A 14100-nucleotide genomic window follows, 5' to 3' on the forward strand; every position below is an offset into this window, starting at 1 on the left:
GGAGAGATGGTCCAGCTGTGAAGAGCACTGGCTGCTCTTTCAGAAGACTTGGGTTCAATTCCCAGCACCCACATGGCAGCTCACAACCATTTGTAACTCTAGTTCAAGGTGATCTGATGCCCTCTTCTGACCTCTGTAGGCACCAGGCATGCATGTGATACACAGACATACATGCAGGCAAAACACCCATATACATAAAATAAAATACATTTTAAAATAAAAAAAAAAAAGAGCAAACAATGCCTGGAGGAGCTGATGTGCTGAAAACATATGGAAAAACAAAGAAAAGATAAACACAAAATTCAGGATACAGACATGCAGAAGTTTTCAGCAACAGAATATCCTAGCTCTTAAGCAAGAGGATGAACCCATGTAAACTTATCCCCTTTGTAAATGTAGTAGACAGCTTTGTGACAAAACACACTATTTCAAAATCTCTCTTTCATACATATAAAACAAAAAATTTCAGTGACATTAAAAAGGGATGGTCATAATATGGTGAAAACTATTTCAATATATTTATAAGGGACGAGATGGGCCTGAGAGTATAGCTCAGAGGTATGGCATTTGTCTAGCATGAATGAAGTCCTGGGATCAATCCATAGCATTGAAAAAAAAAAGAGGAAAGAAAAGAAAAAGGAACCAGGATACTCCACAATAATGTATACTAATTAACTATATAAACTACGTATACAATACAAATAATTCCAAAAGTTTAGTGCTGTGTTATATATGAAATTATAAAATTCAAACATTATAAAATTTAAACATGCACTACAGAACTGCTTTGTTAATTTTTAAACAAATGATATACTCAGAATTCCACATGAAATCAGATACTTAACAAAAGACGATAAAAGCTGAACTTGAGAAAAAATTTTGGAACCCATGCGTGCTCATATTGTTTGCATGTTGAAGTTGGGTTTCCAGGGAAACCTGGGGATCTTCTCTGAAGAGTAAATGTGTTGAGGCTGGAGAAATGGCTTTGGGAGTACTTGTTCTTGAAGTGGACCTGGGTTTGACTCTAAGCACTCACACAGCAGCTCACGACTATCTGTAACTCAAGTTCTAGTGGCTCTAACACCCTCTTCTGACCTCTGAAGGCATTACATGGTACACAGATACACATCTGTACAAATGCAGCGCTTCTCAATCTGTGAGTCATAAACCCTTGGGATTCAAACGACCCTTTCATAGGGGTCACCTTGGACCACCAGAAAACACAGATATTTACATCACGATTCATAACAGTAGCAAAACTACAGTTATGAAGTAGCAACAAAATAATGTTATGGTTGGGGGAGTCATCACAGCATTATTAAAAGGTTGCAGCATGAGGAAGGTTGAGAACTACTGATTCATACACACATACAATAAAATAAATCTAAATTTTAAAAGACGGAGGTAGAGAGAGACAAGGCATTCTAAGGGAAGTGGTAGTTGTGCAGTAAATACAGGGAGCCTTTAGTGGCTGCACTGGGGGGTTCTTGCAAAAAGTTCCTCCTCATGATTTTCACCATTCAAAGGCCAACAGATTCTGGAAACCTAGGTGGCTTTGGAGTTGATCCTTCAACAACGGGTACAGATGGAAAGAGAGAGGCATACTTTAAAGGTCTGAGCAAGCCTTTGGAGGAGCCACTGGGGAATAACAGAGGCTGGTACACAGGGAAAGGGAGAAGATAAAGTGAGAGTCTGTTCCAAGTCTTCAGTTCACGGCCCGGATCCACAGAGGCTAACCTTTCTTAGCGACAAAAGTTTGGTCTCTGACTCCGTCTCTTCTCCTTGTCCTCCTCTGGCTTTGGGTGCTCCTGCTTTTGGGTGGGGCTGCTTTAACATGACTGTATTTTACCCAGTATGCAGGGATGCCAAGCAGGCCCACAAGTAACACGCATGCCACCAAAGTGAAATGGAGGCAGGGACTTGCCCACCACAGCGTGTTCTGCCATGTCCCTATCCTCTATGCATCTCCCCTTCTATCTTGGTATGCCATCACAAGAAACATGCACAAACGTCTACGTATTTCAAAGCAACAGGTCTCTTCCTCTGGAGAGAGATATCAAAGGGGCCATCAGTTAAATCCCCATCAGATAAAGGCTGATATTCTCAGCGGCAGTATGCATCACCATGGCAGCAATTCTGCTGCAAGCGCAGTGAGGCTACAGGCAGCTTGATACCGAGCAGTGTTCCAAACTTACAGTGCATACTCACACCAGTGCCGGGACCACAATCTCTTGCCAAGAGCAATCACATCACTTACCTGTTCTGTTGGAGAGGTGTCTCCTTATTTACTTTTTCTATGGTTTTTTTGTGACAGTTCTCACTGTGTTGACCAAGCTGGTCAGGAACTTGTTATGTAGTTCAGGGTGGCTGGGAAGTCATGAATGTCTTACCTCAGCCTCTTAAATGCTGAGATTTTAAGCATGTACCACTATATCCAACTATGGAATGGAATGCTTAAAGCAGAGGAAACATGCTAAAAACATTGCACAGGCAAGGTACAGAAGGGGAGCCATGGCGGCTATCAGGGTAAGAATACTGGGAGAGATGCTGAGGGGAGAAAGAAGCAGGCGACAGGCAATGTAAAACTTCAAGATCCATGTAAGGGAAGCCACTGACCTATCCATTATAAACTGGGGAGACTTGATTGGATTTGCACTTCATAAAGGCCACCAATGGTGGTTGTAAGGAGAAACAATTGGGAAAGGAGTTCATTCTTGGCCTGTGTCACATTCTGTCTCTCACAGTAGGGCATATAAAATGAGGAGGTACAAGGGATGTTCTGAAAGATAATTAGAAGTGTCCATGTGGGGTGGACACAAGGATGCACACAGCACCCAGACAGTCCTTCGGTGAAGGTCCTGTGCTGGTGGCAGATAAGTACTGCTCAGTGACAGCCATCAGCCTCCACTAAGTCTGGGAACTGCTTCAGCTGTCATGAACTCCTTCACCCAAAGTCCAAGTCTTCCTAGAGCTTGCATCAAGAACTAAAGATATAAAGCACGAAGCTTTGGGCATTGAGAATGCACAGAGACTAACCACAGAAGCTCTACTCTTACCAGAGATTCCTCCAAAGATGCACTGACACCTACTTCCCCTTCAGAGATACTAGTCCTATGGCACTTCCTTCCTGTAGTTCCATCTCAAATCTGCTTCCTGGAGAATACATATGGTGATATTTTCTTTGTGCACCCCAATAAAGCTTATCTGAAGATCAGAGAAAAAGGTCAACCACTATATTAAACATAGAAGTCAGGCAATGGTAGCACAAGCCTTTAATCCCAGCATTCATGAGGCAGAGATCTACCAGGATCTCTGCGAGTCCAAAGCCATACTGGAGAACAGGTCCAGGCATGGTGAAACACGCCTTTAATCCCAGCACTAACTATAGAGGTCTGGCGGTCTGTACAGATAGATAGGAAGTGATGTAGCTGGTTGGAGAGAGGAAGTGAGATGGCAGAACAGAAAGGCATATAGGTGTGGGTATACAGGAAGTAGCTCTCTTTGGAAGCTGAGGAGTTGGTGAGGTGAGGTTGGCTGTGGCTTGTCCTATTCCTCTGATCTCTCAGTTTTTCGCCCCAATATCTGGCTCCAGGTTCTTTTATTAATAAGACTATTTAGCAATTCATCCTACAAATGCAACCTTTGATATTGTATTAGTGCAACATGTTGGAATCATCTCCTTTCAACTCTACTAACCTTGTGAAATCCAATAAATAGCTAGAAAACATATAGTATCAATTGCATGGTTTTGGTTTTAAACATCTTAAAACGAATTATACTTTATTATTACAAAATAATGTGTACTTTGGAAAATTTAGAACATAAAGACATATAAACAGGAAGGAAACAAATATCCTATTGGCATCCAGAAAAAAATGGACAAGTTAGACTTATACTCCCAAAAACACAAAGCATATCACTGTGGATATGAAACTTTGCCTTTCATCAAGCAGTGATGAAAAGCCCCAACATCTGGGAATGTGAACGGAGGCCAAGAGGAGATAGAGATTTGTGCAGCAATATAAGGAGGTCTTCCCAGTTTCCTGTTGGAATAGTGTCACAGGAAGTCCATTAAAAGGATGTATGAATAAAATCTACAGTATCATAGCACAGTGCAATAATGCCCAGTCTTAACCAAAAATCACACATCTTAACCAAGAAATGGGAAGGCCCATAGATAAATGAAGAAAAGATCTATAAAATACCCAGAGGACAGAGATGTCAGATTGTTTGACAAGTGTTTTAAAGTATCCTTAACAAAGCAATTGGGAAAGTTCTTGAGACAAATGAAAAAACAGAAATCTCCAGCAAAGAAATAAAATATGAAAAGGAGAAGAACCAAGTGGAAGCTTTAGAAGTGGGAGTATGACAGCAGTGAAGGAGGCTGGGGAGAAGGCCAAGCAGCTAAGAGAGTTCACTGCTCTTGCAGAGAACCCAAGTTTACCTACAAGCACACACACACACACACACACACACACACACACACACACACACACAATTTTTAAAATAGTAAAAAATTCCATAGCTGAAAAAAAAGCTGTCACTGGGCTCCATAGTAGACCAAATAAAGGAGAGGGAATAATTAGTGAACCGAAAGAAAAAGTAATAGACATAATGTGACTGAACAATCAGAGAAAACTGGAAACATGAGCAGGACCTCAGGATCCTGTGAAACTGGAACAGAAGACCTAACATTGTGCCACTGAGTTCTGAAATGGGAGCAGAGGGGAAGGCTATAGAAATACTAGAAGAAATAACAGCTGAAAGTTCTAAACTGTAATAAAAGAGGAATCTACAGATCCGGTTAGCTAAGTGAATAAAAATGGGTTAATATAATTAATATAATATAATATAATATAATATAATATAATATAATATATATATGCAGACAAATCATAGGCTCTGAAAAACAAATAAAAATAATGAATACCGCTAGAGAAAAATGACAATACACATACAGAGAAAGAAATTCACATGTCATGAATTTCTCATCTGGAACAGTGGAAGACACAAACAAGTGACACATTTTTCAAATGCTGAAATAAAACAACTGAAAATATCCAACCTTTTTTGCAAGAAATTTGTCCCTCAGAAATGAACATGAAATCAAGACATCTCCTCCTCCTCCTCCTCCTCCTCCTCCTCCTCCTCCTCTTCCTCACCCCTCTCTGTTTTGTTCTATTTTGTTTTTCCAGACAGGTTTCTCTGTGCAGCCCTGGCTGTCCTGGAATTCACTTCTGCAGACCAAGCTGGCCTCAAGAGATTCACCCGCCTCTGCCTCCTGAGTGCTTGGACAAAAGGCATGCACCACCGCTGCCCAGCAAGACATTCTAAATTGAAGGAAACCACACAGACACACACCCCAGGTGGCGGAGGGTGGGGGAGGGAGAGAGAGGAGGAGAGGGAGAGGGAGTGGGAGAGACAGAGAGAGAAAGAGGGAGAGAGAGAGAGAGAGAGAGAGAGAGAGAGAGAGAGAGAGAGAGAGAGAGGGGAGGGGAGGGGAGGGGAGGGGAAGGGAGGGGAGGGGAGGGGAAGGGAGGGGAAGGGAGGAGAGAAGAGACTCATCCAGAAAGATGGTGACACAGGCCAATAATCTCAACACCTGGGAGGTAGAAACAGGAAGATCAGAAGTTCAAGGTCATCCTACTTGAACACAGTAGGTGGTTTGAATGAGACTGGCCCTACAGGTATATATTTTCATGCTTAGTCTCCAGTTGGTGAACTTATTTGAGAAGGACTAGGAGGTGTGTGGCTTTGTTGGAGGAGCTGTGTCACTAGAGGTGGCTTTGAGGTTTTAAAAGCCACACCAAATCCAGTTTCTCCCTCTCTCCATTTGTGGATCAGGAAGTAGGGCTCTCAGCTACTTCTCCAGCACCATGCCTCCTGTCTGCCACCATGCTCCCCACCATGATGATAAGGGACTAGCCCTCTGAAACTGGAAGCAAGCTGCTAATTAAATGCTTTCTTCTGTGGGGTCAAGGACACCACAGGAAAACTCACAGAATCAACTAATATGGGCTCACAGGGGTTCACAGAGACTGAACCAACAACCAGGGAACCTGCACGGGACTGACCTAGGGCCTCTGCATATATGTGACAGTTGTGTAGCTTGGTCTTGTGGGACTCCTAACAGCTGGAGCAGGGGCTGTCTTTGACTCTTTTGCCTGCTTTTGAGACCCTTTCCTCTTCCTGGGTCACCTTGTCAAGCCTTGATAGGAGGGGAGGTGCCTGGTCTTACTGCAACTTGATATCCATATTTGCTTGATATCCATGACAGACCTATCCTTTTCAGAAGAGAAATGGAGAAAAGGAGTAGTAGATGGGGGGGGCAGAGAGGAGGTGGGGGGAGAGACTGTGAGGAGGGGAGGGAGGGGAAACTGCAGTCGGGATGTAAAATAATAATAATAATTTAAAAAAGGAAAAAAATGCTTTCTTTTGTAAGCTGCCTTGGAAATGATGTCTCTTCACAGTGACAGAACACTAAGACACACAGTGAGTTTGAGGGGATCAAAATGATTTATTTAAATATTTGGGGCTAGATATTTGAAGATGGAAGACTACAGTAAGCAAAAACAAAGGAAAATACACATAGGTTTTCCTTCTGTAAGATTTTTCTAAATTGTGTTTGACACCTTCAGGAAAAAATATTTTACTTTCTGATTGGTTCTAAATGTTTATAAAGGAAATATCTAAGGTCATTATAGTAAAGTGAAGAAGAGAAGAGGGATATAAAAAGACATAAGATCTCTATATTTTACTTAAACCATTGAAATGACACCAGTAGACTGTGAAAAGACATGTATACACGTCATTCCTAGCATAAAAGAGCTTGAAAAGAGGTCAATCCGGGGCTGGCAGGATGGCTGAGCTGGAGCACTTACTGCCCTTCTCGATGGCTGGACTTCTGTTCTCGGAACCCATGTCAGGTGGCTCACACCCCTACAACTCCAGCTCGTGTGAGGTCAAGTGCCTCTGGCCTTGACAGGCACCTGCACTCACAGACACACACCCCCAACCCAGCCATGCACATAAATAAAAGAAAAAAAACCAACTCCTTACAAAAGAGATATATTTAAAACATTATAGGTAAAGCAAAATGAAACTCTAGAAAATGTTAACATAATCCACAGGAAAACAGAAAAAAGACACTATAAACAAAACACAGAAAACAAAAAAACAAAATGGCATATGTAAGTTCTGGCATATTAATAATTCTATCAAATATAAATACTCTACATATACCTATTTAAAAAGCATGATCCAAGTATATGCTGTCTATAAAAACCCCTCACTTCACTTCTGATGACATAGAAATATTAAAGGTAAAAGAATGAAAACCATATTATGAAAACATTAAAGAACAGCCGGGCGGTGGTGGCGCACGCCTTTAATCCCAGCACTCGGGAGGCAGAGGCAGGCGGATCTCTGTGAGTTCGAGGCCAGCCTGGTCTCCAAAGTGAGTTCCAGGAAAGGCACAAAGCTACACAGAGAAACCCTGTCTCGAAAAACAAAAACAACAAAAAAAAAAGACATCAAATTGTGATGTGTGCCTGTGATTCCAGCATTCAGGAAGCTGAGGTTACAAGGAATCATGAGTTCAAAGCCATATTGGGATACATCGTGAGACACGGTAGGAGGAAAAAAGGCAGAGGGACATTAAAGGGACCATGAAAAAAAGCAATCATACAAGTGTATTCACCGAACAGAAGAGGTATCAAAAATGGGAAGGAAACATTGATTGAACTGAAAGAAACAAATTCACAGTTGTAGTTGAATATAGAACCGTAGTGCCACATTGCTCTCTCAACAATATAATGAACAACCAGACAAAGATTGGTAAGTATACAGGATACATCAATGATACTATCCACCAAGAGGATCCAGGTAGTGTTTTCTGAACACTCTACTCACCATTGGCAGAAATGCATTATTTTCAAGTTGTTACAAAACATATATTAAAATATTCATATTCTAAGCCTTAGAGACAACCTCAATGGACCTAAGAGAGTTGAAATTATACTGTATATTATCTGATTGTAATGAAACCAAGTCAGACACCAAACAGAAAGCTAATAGGAACCAGACACTCCTAATATTAAAAATCACAACAGTACAGTTCTAACCCTCCAAAATCTTAAAGGAGGTCTAAAGTACAGTTTTTGTGTGTGTTTGTTTTAGTGCTAGAGACTGAATTTATTCTACAACTGAGCTGTATCTTCAGTCTTCATGAAGTCCAAAGGGAAATAAGAAATACATAGATCTAAAAATAAAAATAATATTGAAAGTTGTGGAATATAGCTAAACCAGTGTAGAGACAAATGTACACATCTTTTGCATATACAAAAGAAGACAGAAGTCTCAATTAAGTGACTTAAGCTCTCATCCAGAGACTAAAATGGTTAAGAGAAAACCCCAAAGCAATCAAATTAAAAACAAGCTGAAACAGAGAAGAAATATGACAAAAGCAGAAAGTCAATGAAATTGAAAATGAGAAAACAGATTAAAGAGATGGTTGTTTGAAAGTAAAATTGACAAACCTATAGTGAAATGAACAGAGAGAACCAGAAAGACTCACATGGCTAGTATCACAGATGAAACCAAAAATGCTCACACAGACCCTGGGGACATGAAAAAGATACCAAGGGGACTCTATAAGCAGAGCCCACAGATGCTCCAGAACTTCCATAAAGTGTACCAGTCTTTGCAAAGAACAAAAACTCTCACACATGTACAAACACAAGATAGATATTAAACTGGTATTTTAATTTAACTCCCTCTAAAACAAACCTAATCAAGATGGTTTCAATGGAGAATTCTACCTCCAGCTAAAAGAAATAAACCCTGAGCGTACATCTGTTTACAGATCCACTATCGAGAGAATGTTGGGCTTGTAAGACACTCCATTTGGAAGTTTGTCTTCTTTCTGGCACAAAATGGCCTACTGGGCAAAGAACTGCCCTTGCCTCAAATGCTAATAATATGAATGTTGTCCTTTCTGGATGAGCAGGACACAAGGAAAAGTGACTACTGAACTTTGCCAAGACAGGGTAAGATGGTCTTTCAAAATTCCTGCTTCTGAAAATATTCTAGGCCTACAGCCAAAACAGATGCCCCAATGGTGCTGAGAACTTCAGGCGACTGTCCAGGCTGCCAGCTGTCTCTGTCTATTATTGCAAAATTTTGAGGAATTGCTTGCTTGCATTTTTCTGTTTTCTCAGGTATTATTATGTTTCTTCTCAGATCTTTGATGGTGTTGAAGACTAGATAATTACAGTTATGATCCTCTCATATCTTAGCTAAGAACATTTCAGATACTAAAGTTAGATTTTTTTTTAGAATAGGACAGCTATTGGAATAATCTCTGTAACATGCCATTTACCTATGTTCTGGACATCATGGATTTTAGCATATGTCTCTTGTTTGATGTTGTTCTTGCTGGTTGTATTTCTAATTTTGTTTAGGTTATTACCTTTCCCCTCTCCTGGAATACTTGATAATTGTTCCTATTGTATATAGTTTTATATTAAGTTATTCTTATTCAGACAAAAGGGGGAGATGTATTGGATAGCTGTTCTGTCTATGATCTTGAAGCACCACCTCTAGAGATGCAGCAGGTAACTGCTCTACTTGCATATGACCTTGAAGTACATGCCCTTGGGGCGTGGCCTCATGGCCACCCTTAAGACCTGAGATGCACGTAGGCACGCTCTCTTTGCTCCCTCGTGGCACTTGGATGCTGGGACAGTCTTAGGCACAGAAGAACAGCATGGGACCTTGCTTCTCATTTTCCAGGACTCTGCAACAATTCCTCTGTTCAGTCTTGTGGGTTTTCCTTTCTTAATAAATCTCTTTGCCCTTTAAATAGACTCCATGGATTTCTCACTATACTCTGGAGGCTAAGGGAGAAGGGAGAAGGAATGGAGGGGAGAGAAGGGAGGAAGAGCAACTTAACACAATGTCTTCTAGAAGATAGAATACTTGTTCATTTATCTCATAAAGCTAGTAATGTTCTGATTCCAAAACCAAAGAAACTAATAAGAAGGGCTGGGCACGGTTATGCATACATGTAAGCACGGCATCACGGGGACTGAGCATCAAGACATTGAATTAAAGGACAGAGATACACAGTGAGACCTTGTCTCAAATAAGTAGAAAAGGAGCTGGAGAGATGCCTCGGTGGTTAAAAGCTCTTGTTGCTCTAGTAGAAGACCTGGGTTTGGTTTCCAGCATCCACATGGCAGCTCACAACCATCCATAATTCCAGTATCAGGGGATATGACACCTCTTCTGACCTCTGCAGGCAATAGAGATGCATGTGATGCACACACATACATGTGGGCAAAACACTCATACATATGAAATTAAAAATTTTTTCTAAAAAGGTAAAACAATATTTTTAAAGATGAAAAAAGGAGGAGAAAGAAGAGAACTGTGGACTAATGTCCCTCATGAGTACAGACACAGATCTCCAGCAAAATAGTAGCAAATAGGATTCAACCGTGCATAAAATAATTATATACTACAACCAAGTGGGTTTTATTCCAAAAATATCTTAAATCAATGGATATAATCACCACATGGAAAGGCTACGGGAGACAGGCGGTGGTGGCGCATGCCTTTAATCCCAGCACTCGGGAGGCAGAGGCAGGTGGATCTTTGTGAGTTCAAGGCCAGCCTGGTCTACAGAGCGAGATCCAGGAAAGTTGCAAAGCTACACAGAGAAACCCTGTCTCAAAAAAAACAAAACAAAAAAAAAAAAAAAAAAAGAAAGGCTACGGGGAAAAAAAAACCCCATAGTCACATTAATCTGTGAAAAAGAGTAAATGACAAAATTCAACACCTTTTCACGATGAAACATCCCATGTAACAGAAATAAAACTTCAATATGAAACAGCACAAAACACTTGAGCTCACATTTTACTTAGTGATGAAGGCCCATGCTTCTCTAAGATCAAGAGCAAAGTAAGAATGTCCACTCATTACATTTACACAGCAGAGTGTCAGGAGTCGTGGGTAGTGCTCTAATAACATAAAATCAAAAACATACAGATGAAAAAGGAAGAAACAGAACTGTCCTTAGGTGGAGATAACACGAGCACTATACAGGAACTCCCTAGGTATTTACAATACAGTTCCAAGAACTGATAAGTGAGTTGACTGAGTTCACGGAATATAAAACACAGAGATTTACCTGTAAATCAAAAAACCTGTACACAGCATTGAGGGAAAAAATGAAAAAGCTCTAAGTCAATGGACAGATACATGCAGTTTATGAATTCAAAGTTTCAACATTTCTGTCTTTACCAATGTGATTTCCAGGTATAACGTGCTACTAGTTAAAACCCTAATAAGATATTTTGTAGAGACAAAATTATGAAAAAATGTGTATGTATGAGAAATAAACACAACTATGCAGAATAACTATAAAAATAACCAAGTATTAGGGATACGTCTACCGAATTTCAAACACTGTACAGTGGTAGTCACCAAGGCCTAAGTGGAAGAATACACACCATGCTGAATGGAACACAATGGAAAACTCTGAAGTATGTTAATGTAGAGACGACTGGCATATTTCTTACAAAGGTGCCAAAGCAATTCAATGGGAATTCAAGAGCCCTTTCAACATATGGTACTGGATAGCAACAAACTAAGAACATGTAAATTCTGATTTAGTCTCGAACCTTATTAAAAGGCACTCAAAGTGAGTCAAAGACTTATTCAAGATTTACTTAAAACAAAATTATAAGAAATGTAAGAAGAAACCATAGGAGATGTTAAAATTGTAGTCCATAAAGGAAAACAAACTAGTCATCTGCACTTCCTCAATATTAAAAACACTAGTCCTTTGAATGATCTTATTAACCAAATAAAAACAAGTGGAAAACTCAAAAAATAATAATAATTGTAAATCAAATAGCCCACAGAGGAACAGTTTCTATATTTTAAAACCATCAAATGTCAGCACTAAGAAAACAGCTTGGGGTTGTAGAGATGGCTCATCAGTTAAGAGCACACACTGATCAAAGAGAGAAATCTGAGTTTGGGTCCCAGCACTCACATCAGATGGCTCACAGCCACCACCAACTCCAGCTTCAAGGGATCTGATGCCCTCTTCTGGCCTCTGTGGGCACTGCACTCATATGCACAATCCCCTTACACAATCAAAAACAAAAGTATTTTAAAAATAAACAGTCCAGTCAAAAAACGGGCAAAAGGTAAAAAAAAAAAAAAAAAAAAAAAAAAAAGTTCACAAAGAATAAATAAAAAAATTAAACAAATCCATAAAATCCTCTAGGGAAATGCTAATTAAAACCACAATGTTATAACTCTGTGTATCTATGAAAATAGTTAAAGTAAAACATAATAAATAAGTAGGAAAAATACAAAAGAGTGATGCAGAGCAGGAGAAATTATGTCAGTTATCTGTATTTGTTCACAGTGGGCATATAAAGAGGCACAGTCATTGTGAAAAACAGTTTAGTAGTTTTTGTTTTTGTCTTTGTTTTTTCGAGACAGGGTTTCTCTGTGTATTTTTGGTGCCTGTCCTGGATCTCGCTCTGTAGACCAGGCTGGCCTCAAACTCCCAGAGATCCATCTGGCTCTGCCTCCTGAGTGCTGGGATTAAAGGTGTGCGGCACCACCGCCGCCTGGCTGGTTTAGTAGTTTCTTAAATACCAAATACGTAAATGTTTTATAGCAATTTCACCCCTCGGTATTTTTCCCTGAGAAATGAAAATGTATCTCAATATGAAAATCTATATACAAATGTTTATGGCAGCTTTCCACATAATAAAAAATAGCCCTGAATAACACCTTTCAGTGGTTAAAATATCCGCTTAACATCCATGTCATAAAATAATACCCAGCCACAAAGAAATATGCTATCAAACAACCTACCTGACTCTCCAGATAACGGTTCTCATTGGAAAAGCTAGCCCCAAAGGTTACATACTGATTGGTTCTACTTATGCTACGTTCCCAAAATACAATGTTATGGAATGGCCAATAGGCTAGTGGTTGCCAGGAGCTGTGGGAAATGGAAATATGAAAGGGCACTATGAAAGGGGATGCAAAGGGACCTTGACTGTAATATATCACTGGCTGTAATAATTGTGCTCTACTATCATTCTGCAAGATGTGCCTTTAGGATAAATCGGACAAGGTATACAAGGGACCTTTCTGCAATGGCTTCATGTAATTACTTACAATTGTCTCCAATTTTAATAACTAGTTTATTTAGGGGTTTCTGTGTGGATACTGACAAACTGATTCTAAAGTTGATAAGGCCAGAAAATCTAGAATGCATCCAATGCAATACTGGGAGAAAGTAAAGCTGAACAGTTAACAGTACCAGATTTCAAGATTTATCACCAATTATTGGAATAGCACAAAGCATCATTGTTGAAACAGTTAACAAACCCAGAAAAAGACTAACTTGGGTAAAGAAGCAAAAGCAGTTCACTGGAGGCAGGATACTCTTATCAATGAACGGAAGCAACTCGACATCCAAAGACCTTGACCCATCACAAAACCGAGCAAAACAAGTCATAGCCCTGCCTGTAAAATGTGAAAGTGTATCACCAACAAACACATAATCCATGAAAACTGTGGGACACCTGCTCCCACTTTTTCTCCCAAGGTACTCTTGAGGAGGGAGAAGTGAGAAATACTTAGCTAGAAATATAGAGGGAGAGAGACAGAAACAAAGGATAGCCTTATGAGGGCCTGGATCAAAACCCACTGGTTTCTTCTGTTTCTGCTAAAGGAATTGTAAAGGAATGCTAAGGGGTGGAGCAAAAGACCTCCTCCCAGCACAGCCAAGTGCAGAACATTCCAAACACCTGGTAACCACACTCGTGGGCAAGCCATCCCCTAATGCAGCCCTGCTATGTAAAGCAAGCTCAGATCTCACTAGGAAACCTTTGTGGGCTCCCACAGAAAACACGAGCCAGTGTTGATTAAAACAACAATAACTACCCCATCTGTTCTATGAAAGACACCATTGAAAGATGAAGATAAGCTACAGAGTGGGATAAATAATTTGCAAAAAAACTTACCTGATAAAGGTTGCTACCTCAAATATTCAAAGACCTCTTC

The sequence above is a fragment of the Peromyscus eremicus genome, chromosome 8a, assembly GCF_949786415.1.
Source record: "Peromyscus eremicus chromosome 8a, PerEre_H2_v1, whole genome shotgun sequence".
Classification (NCBI taxonomy): domain Eukaryota; kingdom Metazoa; phylum Chordata; class Mammalia; order Rodentia; family Cricetidae; genus Peromyscus; species Peromyscus eremicus.